This window comes from Heterocephalus glaber, unplaced genomic scaffold, assembly GCF_053883595.1.
Source record: "Heterocephalus glaber isolate CG9 unplaced genomic scaffold, H.glaber_assembly_v1.0 deba00000546, whole genome shotgun sequence".
Lineage (NCBI taxonomy): Eukaryota > Metazoa > Chordata > Mammalia > Rodentia > Bathyergidae > Heterocephalus > Heterocephalus glaber.
Window position 1 is genome coordinate 5776840 of NW_028258147.1, and position 9853 is coordinate 5786692.

General features: G+C 50.3%; 1 protein-coding gene across 2 annotated transcripts in view; it reads left to right on the forward strand.

Annotated features, from left to right (window-relative positions):
* Copg2 (coat protein complex I subunit gamma 2) overlaps positions 1-9853 on the forward strand; it is a 124612-nt gene that overhangs the window by 91879 nt on the left and 22880 nt on the right. The gene's annotated exons all lie outside the window — the stretch shown is intronic.

Below are 9853 nucleotides of genomic sequence, written 5' to 3' on the forward strand. Positions count from 1 at the left end.
CACTTGCGAGGCAGGCTCCAGAAACACTGAGCTAAGCTAAATCCCCAGCCCCATTTGACTTTTTTAGACCCATCTCTTTCTTTTTCTTTTCTTTTTTTTTTTTTTTTTTGGTACCAGGGATCGAACTTGTACTTGCAAGGCAGGCGCCAGAACCACTGAGCTAAATCCCTGGCCCCTAGAACCATCTCTTTACTTTCCTGCACAGGAGCCATGTTCAGTTGCCTAGATTCTGACAGGACCTCTTCTAACATAGGAAGATTCTTCATCCGTTTTGCTTATCCTCCTCTCTTATCCTCTGCTCAAGTCCCCGAAAGAGAAGCCGTGTCTCCAAATCCATTATATACCCTCACCGTGGCTTTGCTTTCTTCCATTGTGGCAAATATCTGCTTTCCTTACCTTCTTCCATTAAACCCATGTTTCACTGTGCTTCACAATCACCTACTCATGCACATGTGTACCACACCACTACAATCCACCATGCAGCACACTACTACACCTTCATCCTTTCAGCAACTCTGGAACTGCAGAAGCACAGATTCACTGATAAAATGTCTCCTCTGCATTGGTTCCTACCTGCTGCACCACCATCTGCAAGCAGCTTTGTACCCACGTTCTAGGATTCATATCCCTGGCACTACCTACCAGTGCCGACTGTGTAGGAGTAATTTAATGTGCAGCACTGGTCACATTCTTCTGTTTAACCTGAGTCACTTTGGCCCTTTCTCACCCTTCATCCAAAGGACCTGATTTTGCAACTGCAAAAGCTTTTGTTTCTCTTGGGTGTCCATCTCCTATGGTCTGGCTTTGATACCCCACAAGCCTCATTCTCACTCTCTGAGATCTGACAACATCTCCAGTTAGGGAACTCAGCATTTCCCCTTCCATTTTTTGCTTTTACCTCCTTTGAACAAGCTTACCTTCACACAAAGCCTTTTGATGGCTAGCACATTCCAAAGTCTCTTCTTTCCATCTGGGAGGTAGATTTGCCCTCACATCACCCATCCTCTATATTTTCTTTAGTGTCAATTTCCAGAGCCCATGTTCTTCATTATACAGTCCTACTTCCATTGCCACCTCTGAATCAATCCATGGACTCAAAGAGTCCTTCCCTTGCTGTCTGCTCGCTTCCTCATCTGCCCTCACCTGCCATCGCTGCCAAATTCTTTGTTCCTACTGTGTTCTTCCTGCTGATGGACTTCACCTCTACCATCCCATCATCTCAGTCCCACCATGGTAGGCACAATTGATTCCTCTGACTGACCATTCTCAATCATACCATGATGTTTATTAATACAGTGGTCCCAGTGTTTCCAAAGTGGGCTTCACCCCTACAACCTCATTCAGCTTTGACCTCTTGCCAGTTTTCTGCTATTCTTCTTTGTCTTCTCCATGCCCTGCTCTTTCTCCAAGGATTTTATCCTTTGAACACTTTTGAACCCAAGGTACCTGTATTTTCCATGTTCTATCCCTCATTCTTGGTGATAATGTGCCTTCCATGGTGCACTGCTTACGTGACCCTGTAGGCAACCCTTTGCTCTCTCCTTTGCTAGCTCCTCCCTCTGCACCCTCCCATTTGACAGATCCCACCATGCTGCACACTCTTCACCTCTTGCCTCTGCTAGGTCCAGCTGATCCTTTGTTCTGCTTTCCTTCTGTGCACAGGGAGGACCACTTATACTTTTACTGTCTGTCATGCTTTCAGTGGGTTTTTGTGAATCATCTGACAGATGCATTAAGTTTCTTGGGTATCCGCTTCTGTGTTTTTACCTGGCTTCTTAGCCACTGCACCACAGAATCAGGCATCTTTAGATCAGACAGTACTGATACTACATATGCTACTCATGCTGCCAGACAGTCCATGATCATGTCCTAGTGGCCCCATGTTACGATTTCCTTTCCCTCCTCACACCAGATGCCTAAAGCATTTCTCAATCCTACTAAACACACCTTTTGACATAGTACTCAAGGAATCTCAGCCTCTTCTCCCACCACATATCTGTGCCACATGCTTTTGTCCTCTGCCCTCACTACTGCCACCACACATGCCCACCAGCAACCTGAACTACTGCCCGGCCTCACAGCTCTCTCTTCCAGGCAGCCCTTCTATGTCACTCTTTCCTCCTCCTCCTCCTCCTCCTCCTCCTCCTCCTGCTCCTCCTCGCCCTCAGCCTCCACCTCCCACCTCAGCACTCATCTCATCCTGAGCTCTCCTTCAGCACTGGCCCCATGCCCCTCTGCTGCTGCCTTTCCTTCCCCTGGACCATGGGCCCTGCTCTCTGCCTACCCCCAGCCCACCCTCTTCCTTTGTGCACTGTCATCTCTCTCTGCCTCACTCCTCCACCTCAGTGCTCAGCTGGGACCATGGTGCTGCCACTGCCCTCCCTGACCTTGACAGGAAATCCCCATTCAGCCTTCATCCTTCCAGACACCTCTCTGCGGCATCCCTGGGCTCCCTGTCACCCTCAGTCAGCTCTGACAGTCACGACTCTGATGCCTCCATCTACCCCCACTCACAGGCCTCATTTCCTCCCCTCCCATCTCTGCCCAGCCTCCGTTCTCGCCCTTCCACCAGTGATTCTCACCCGAGGATGCACGACCCGCAGGTGGCCTATCAGAACCATCTTCTGGGTCCCTTTGCTGCTGTTGTTTACTGTCTGTGAGCAGAACCCTGCTCCCCTCCCGTGTCCTGACAGGCTTCCCTGGGGCCATGCCCACAGCCCCGTCGGGTGGAACCCACCCCCCATCCCTGGTAAGAATCACTGCTGTGGGTGCCCCCTGCGCTCCCTGGGCCTCACCCTCTGTCAGGCCCCAGCGTTCCAGTGGTGGCCATCTGATGTCCTCACGAAAGGATGTCAGCAGACCAGCACTGTCCTCCTGGAACCACGTTTCCCTCCCTGTTTACTACTCAATACAAGAACTGACCCAAACCCACTCTATGTGAGAGTTGTTCATCCAGAGGACCTCACCCTACACCAGCCCCCTTGAGCCCCTGAACCAAGGCAACCCTCTTGCAGCTGTCAGTATGTTTGAACCAAATGTGGTCTTCTGGGAGATTGCTATTGTCCCTTTTCCTTCTCTTTGTTAATCGCTCCTGCCATTTGTGATTCCTGCACAGGTGTCTTATGGAGTACCTCTTTGATCCTCAAGTCTTTCCTCCTCTCCAACAAAAGCCAGCTTTTTATCCGTCCGTTCCCCTTCCCTTCAGCTTTCATTCCTCCTAGGTGGGTTCAGTGGTCTCTCCAAACTGCAATCTTCACTTTACATGCTAGACATGGAATGTTCCACCTGCTCAGTTCAGTAAGATGTCCTCTTGATACCTGGAGCTAGGCTCATGGGCCTCAAACCCAAAGCCTCCCTACCCTCCCACCCACCCTGACCCAAATCCTGTGCCAAACCCCATCCTAGACACCCACCCTTCCCAGCGGATCCATGGTAAAGAGCCTGGCCAAAAATTTGTACGTTTGCAACAACATTCAAGGTTTTAAGAGCATATGTTTGTCCTTGCCCATAGGCATCCACCCCTTTTCTGTGTTGCCCTTCCCATGCCGAGCCTTGCAGGCAGGCCTGAGCACTCTAAGGGCCTTCATTCCAAATCTGGTGCCACCCTCCTCCCTGGTCCCCTGTTGCTGTCCAGCCTGTCTCCCTCCTCTGCTCTCCATCCTCCCTGGGTGCCTCCTGCCACCCTGTCTGTGTCCCGTGGGTGGCTGTCCCTTTCCCTGATTCTCCTCTCATAACCACATCCTTTCTTGCTGCCTATCTCTTGCCAGCCCTTTCTTCTCTTCATTCTCTGGCCAAGGAAAGCCTCTCTGCCTCTTCTCTGGGGCCATACTTCTCTCAGCTAGTCCCTGCCACTTCATCAGATTCCCATGCCTCTTTTCTCCATAGGCTCTGCTGTCTCCCTGTCCGTGCCGTCTCCGCTCAAACTCTTTCCATCCCTGTCCCAGCCTCACTTCTGCAGCCATTCTTGGCCACTGGCTGGATCTTTCATAGATCCCCAAATCCGCATTCCCTTAGGATACCTTTTCCTTCGCCTTTCCCACGCCAGCCTTCTTCTTTGCTCTTCCCTTCCCATCAAACAAGCTGACACAAACTCTGCAGCCACTCCTGCAATTCTTTGTCTCCTCTCCTCTCCTCTGTTACTTGCATTTGTTCCCAAGCATGCCCCATCTGAGAAAGTACAGCCCTACCCATTGCATCCACACCCGTCCTGGGTCTCTGGATAGTGTTCCTTATTATGACTTAATCCATACTACCTTCATTATATCCATCAAATTCTAAGACATTGTTTTTCCCTCCACTCATCCTCTTGATCAGCTCTCCCAAAGCAGAAGGCTCCCACCTACTCCCCGATTCCCAGCCTCCTGGGTTTAGGATTACTCCTACCATGCCCATTTGCTAGTGACCTGAGTTCTCACTCTAAATACATGATGATCTACTGAGTTGTTAAGGGCTTTGCCCAGCCCAGCCTTCACTCTGTCCCCTGCAGTGGCTGCTACACTGGACACTTCTCTTCTTTTAGCTACCCTTGAACAGTGGAAACACAGCTTCAGTGGTCACTGTGAAATGCCTGTTCTGCATCGGCTCCCAGCTGTGCTTTCTCCATGTGCAAGCATCTGTCCCATGCACTCAACTCTCTCTCCTTGACTCATCCCCCCGTCCCTGAGATTACCTAGCAGTGCTCTTTGCAAGAACCCTCTGAAAATGTGACAGCACTCAGTTTCCTCTGGTTAATCTGAGTCACTGTGACCTTTTGCTCCAATCCCTCACCCACTTCTGGGAACACTCAGAACACTTTCTTTTCTATCTTCCTCTCTGGTGGTTCAAATTTTATACCACCCATCGCACTGACTCTCCCCCAGAGATCTGCCAACTCCCCATTTGGGAATTCTGCTTTCTTTTTACCTTCCCCTTTTAACATCTTGCCCCTTTATCATCACTGAAGCCACAACAGACGCATGTGGTGATGAAAGTACTTACCATCTCTGCTCTGATCCATATCTTGCCTGCCTCCCTTCCACCCTCCTCTCTGCTCTCCATTCTCCCTTGCTGCCCTGTCTTCCATAGGTGATTGCCCTACCCTGATTCATCCTCTCGTAATCACATCCTGTCTTGTAGCCTTTTCTTGTCACCTATTTCTTCTCTTTGGTTCCCTGGCCAAAAAAAGCCTACCTTCCTCTTCTGTGTGACTGTACTTCTCTCAGCCTCCTGCTGCCTGCCACTTTATCAGATTCTGCTCCTTTCCTAAACCTGCTTTTTTGCTCATACTTTTCCTTTCCAAACCCAACCTGTTCTTCTAGAACACTATCCTTATCTTCCACTGAGTCTGACCTCAACCTTCTCTTAGGCTGCTTTCTCATCCACTTTCACTCCAGTCTTTCTTTCTCCTCACCTCCTCCAGCAAAGTAGTTCCCACAAAACTCTAGCCAATCTTGCACTTGCTATTCTTCATTCCTTTTCCTCCTACTTTTATCTGCAAGCAAGAGGGCTCCTTCAAGCCCTGTCAAAGTCTGTCATACATCTCCCATTTCTTTTGTTCTTGTTGGCCCAGCTAATATCACAACAGTCATGTTCAGTATTTAAAGTCATTTTACATGTGGCCCATTCTCCACCGCTTCATTCTTCTACCTACATCTTTCCTCTTCCTAAAAAGAAGCCACGCTCAACCCAGGAATTACTCCTGGGCTCATTTCTCACCCTCAGTACAAATTTGGTCCTTTGTCACCATCTTTCAGTAAAACTGCAATTTTGCATTGGGTTTAGAGACTCACCCATATCCTCCTTCCCCAGGTACCACTCTGGGTCTGTCTGCGGTACACTATGGCTCCCCCTTTCAGGCACCCTTGAATAGCTGAAGCACAGCTGCAATGATCACTGCAAAATGCCTGCTCTGCATTGCCTCCCAGCCACCCCTCTGACATTTGCAAGCATCTGCCTCCTACACACAGGACTTGCTGGACCTGAGTCCACCTTCATGTCCTTGAGGTTCTCTGCCAGTGCTCTGTGCAGGAGCCATCATAAAGTACAGTGCTGCCTGGTTTCCCAGTTTAACTTGACTGACTTCAGTCTTTCAGTCTTTTTCTCTACAGGGCCTAGTTTTGAAAGCACTTGGGCTTTTGCCTCTCTTCTCTCATTTGCTTGCAAAATCTAGTCCTGATACAGCAAATCTCAGGGACATCTCCTGGTGCCCTCAGTTTGGATACTCTGCATTCTGTCTTGTCCTTTTTCCAAGCTGACATTGCAACTGTATTGATGTCCCATATTTAAAAAGATCTTTGCCATCTGGGCTGCCTCCCATCCCTTTCTTTTCCTGTGAACTCCTGTGACACAAATCAAGCCTCACAGCCACCCACACTCCTTTCTATGGCAGCTCATGTTTCCATACTGGATATTGATTTAACCGTGATAACACTCTATCCCTGTTGTCTTCCAGAGACCCTCTACTTCCTCATCCACATCCATTCCTCTTTACCCTCCCAGTCAATCCATGGTCTCAGGAGTCCTTTTTAGAGAGCCTGCTTCCACCTTCACATGCACTCACTGCTACCATCATTGCCAGCTTCTATCCCCAGCATGCTCTACTGACCATTAATTTACCTCTAAAAATTGTACTTTCAGATTTTTACCGTTTGAAGACTTTATCACATTTATTTCCCTCATCTTTTCATTGTGTTAACCTGCGTTTGGTCCACAGTGTTTCTGAGGTGCTACTGGTCTCCTTTGGCCTCTTCCCACCTGTTTTTCATGCTCTCGTCTTATTTGGGCCATGCTTTTTATCCTCCATGAGATTCATCATGTACTTTGGTATACAGTGAAGGAAAAGCTTCTAGATTCTTCACATTGACCCCTTCATTCTTGATCTTTGCCTTGTATCCCTAGATGCAGTGCATTCCCTGATGGTCTTAATAGCCTTCTTCTATTTTAGCCGCTGGCTCCATTTTCTGCTGTGACTCAATATTCTTGCCAAGTAAACATCACGTCACTTAGGGTTCCTAAGTTGTGCTCCCACATGTGTGAGACACTTCATCTGCTCTCTTATTTCCTGGGACTAGTTGATCATCTCTCTCGTTTTCATCCTATATTGTCCATCAAGATACTATCAGATGGTCACCATCTAGCATTCTTATCGCTCACTTCTGAGTTGTCCAGCTGATTCTAGAGAACACTTGAGGACAACCCCTTTCTGACTCCACCTCATTCTCACTGCTCTCCCTGTTGGACTTTGGCATGAGACACACTACCAGATCTCTGTTCTCTGTATAAACACAAATGCACATGTCCCTCTGGCTATAGTCCATGATTTCTTCCCAGCTCCCACAACCTTAGTTCCTTGTAACTCCTCAATAATCCTTTCAAACACAGAATTCTGAAAACACTCTTGGAAACATCTGCCTCTGATTCTCCCACCACGTTCCTGTGCCACATGCTTTTATCCTCTGCCCTCACTCCTGCCATCACACATGCCCACCCCATCTCACACACCTGCCCGCTGGCAACCTGACTACTGCTGAGCCTCACAGCTCTCTCTTCCAGGCAGCCCCTCCATCCCACTTTCTCCTCCTCCTCCTCCTCCTCCTTCCCCTCCTTCCCTTCCTCTTTCTCCTCCTCCACCTCCCACCTCATCATGAGCTCTCCTTCAGCACTGGCCCTATGCCCCTCTGCTGCTGCCTTTCCTTCCCCTGGACCATGGGCCCTGCTCTCTGCCTACCCCCAGCCCACCCTCTTCCTTTGTGCACTGTCATCTCTCTCTGCCTCACTCCTCCACCTCAGTCCTCAGCTGGGACCATGGTGCTGCCACTGCCCTCCCTGACCTTGACAGGAAATCCCCATTCAGCCTTCATCCTTCCAGACACCTCTCTGCGACATCCCTGGGCTCCCTGTCACCCTCAGCCAGCTCTGACAGTCACGACTCTGATGCCTCCATCTACCCCCACTCACAGGCCTCATCTCCTCCCCTCCCATCTCTGCCCAGCCTCCGTTCTCTCCCTTCCACCAGTGATTCTCACCTGAGGACGCACGACCCACAGGTGGCCTATCAGAACCATCTTCTGGGTCCCTTTGCTGCTGTTGTTTACTGTCTGTGAGCAGAACCCTGCTCCCCTCCCGTGTCCTGACAGGCCTCCCTGGGGCCATGCCCACAGCTCCCTCGGGTGGAACCCACCCCCCCATCCCTGGTAAGAATCACTGCTGTGGGTGCTCCCTGTGCTCCCTGTGCCCCCTGGGTCTCGCCCTCTCATTTCAGGCCCCAGCGTTCCAGTGGTGGCCATCTGATGTCCTCACTAAAGGATGTCAGCAGACCCAGGACTCTCCTCCTGGAACCACGTTTCCCTCCGTGTCCCCCTTCTCTCACAACACCCCAACCCACATTTGCATGAGAGAGCTGTTTACCACACATACCTCTCCCCATTCCTGGTGACTGCACCTAGTTTCACTCTCAGGTATTCATTCCATCAGTATCTCTTTTCTTTATATTCTCTTCTTTTCCAGTCAAAGAAAAGGAGCCCCTATAGAGCCTTGCCTTCCCCCTTGGTCTGCACATGACTCCTTACTGCCTGCAAAGCAGCCTGTCAACCTTTACATTTTCCTTCATCCTGACCTGAAGCTACCATTTCTTTTTTGGGTGGATCCCCTCTCTTCCTCTGCAAGTATCCATTAGTCTGAACCTTGGACACAGAATTGTCTTCCAGCTCAGAACAGTAGGATTTTCTCAGCGTCTGGCACTTGGCTCATGTCCCTCACCCTCAACCCCACCCCCCACCCCCCACCCCCATTCCCACCCCACCCCATTACTCCCAACCCTGCCCTCCCCACCAATCCCATTAAACCCCATCCCTTACCCCTCCCTCCCCACCCACCCACCCATGCCCCGCCGGATCCGTAGTAAAGAAAGAGCCTGGCCAAAAATTTGTACGTTTGCAACAACATTCAAGGTTTTAAGAGCATATGTTTGTCCTTGCCCATAGGCATCCACCCCTTTTCTGTGTTGCCCTTCCCATGCCGAGCCTTGCAGGCAGGCCTGAGCACTCTAAGGGCCTTCATTCCAAATCTGGTGCCACCCTCCTCCCTGGTCCCCTGTTGCTGTCCAGCCTGTCTCCCTCCTCTGCTCTCCATCCTCCCTGGGTGCCTCCTGCCACCCTGTCTGTGTCCCGTGGGTGGCTGTCCCTTTCCCTGATTCTCCTCTCATAACCACATCCTTTCTTGCTGCCTATCTCTTGCCAGCCCTTTCTTCTCTTCATTCTCTGGCCAAGGAAAGCCTCTCTGCCTCTTCTCTGGGGCCATACTTCTCTCAGCTAGTCCCTGCCACTTCATCAGATTCCCATGCCTCTTTTCTCCATAGGCTCTGCTGTCTCCCTGTCCGTGCCGCCTGCGCTCAAACTCTTTCCATCCCTGTCCCAGCCCCACTTCTGCAGCCATTCTTGGCCACTGGCTGGATCTTTCATAGATCCCCAAATCCGCATTCCCTTAGGATACCTTTTCCTTCGCCTTTCCCACGCCAGCCTTCTTCTTTGCTCTTCCCTTCCCATCAAACAAGCTGACACAGGGCCAGGGATTTAGCTCAGTGGTTTTGCCGCCTGCTGCACAAGCGCAAGGACCTGAGTTCGACCCTCGGTACCAAAAACAAAATAAACTAGCTGACACAAACTCTACAGCCACTCCTGCAATTCTTTGTTTCCTCTCTTGCATTTGCTCCCTAGCATGCCCTATGTGAGAAATATAGCTCTGTCCGTGCAGCTGCCTCCCACCACTTATTGTGTCAACTGGATCTTTCATGTTCGATATTATGGCTGCACCACCTGCTGAAACACATGATCACAAGTTTATGTCTTTTTCTTACACAGGCACCACTTCCCATCCT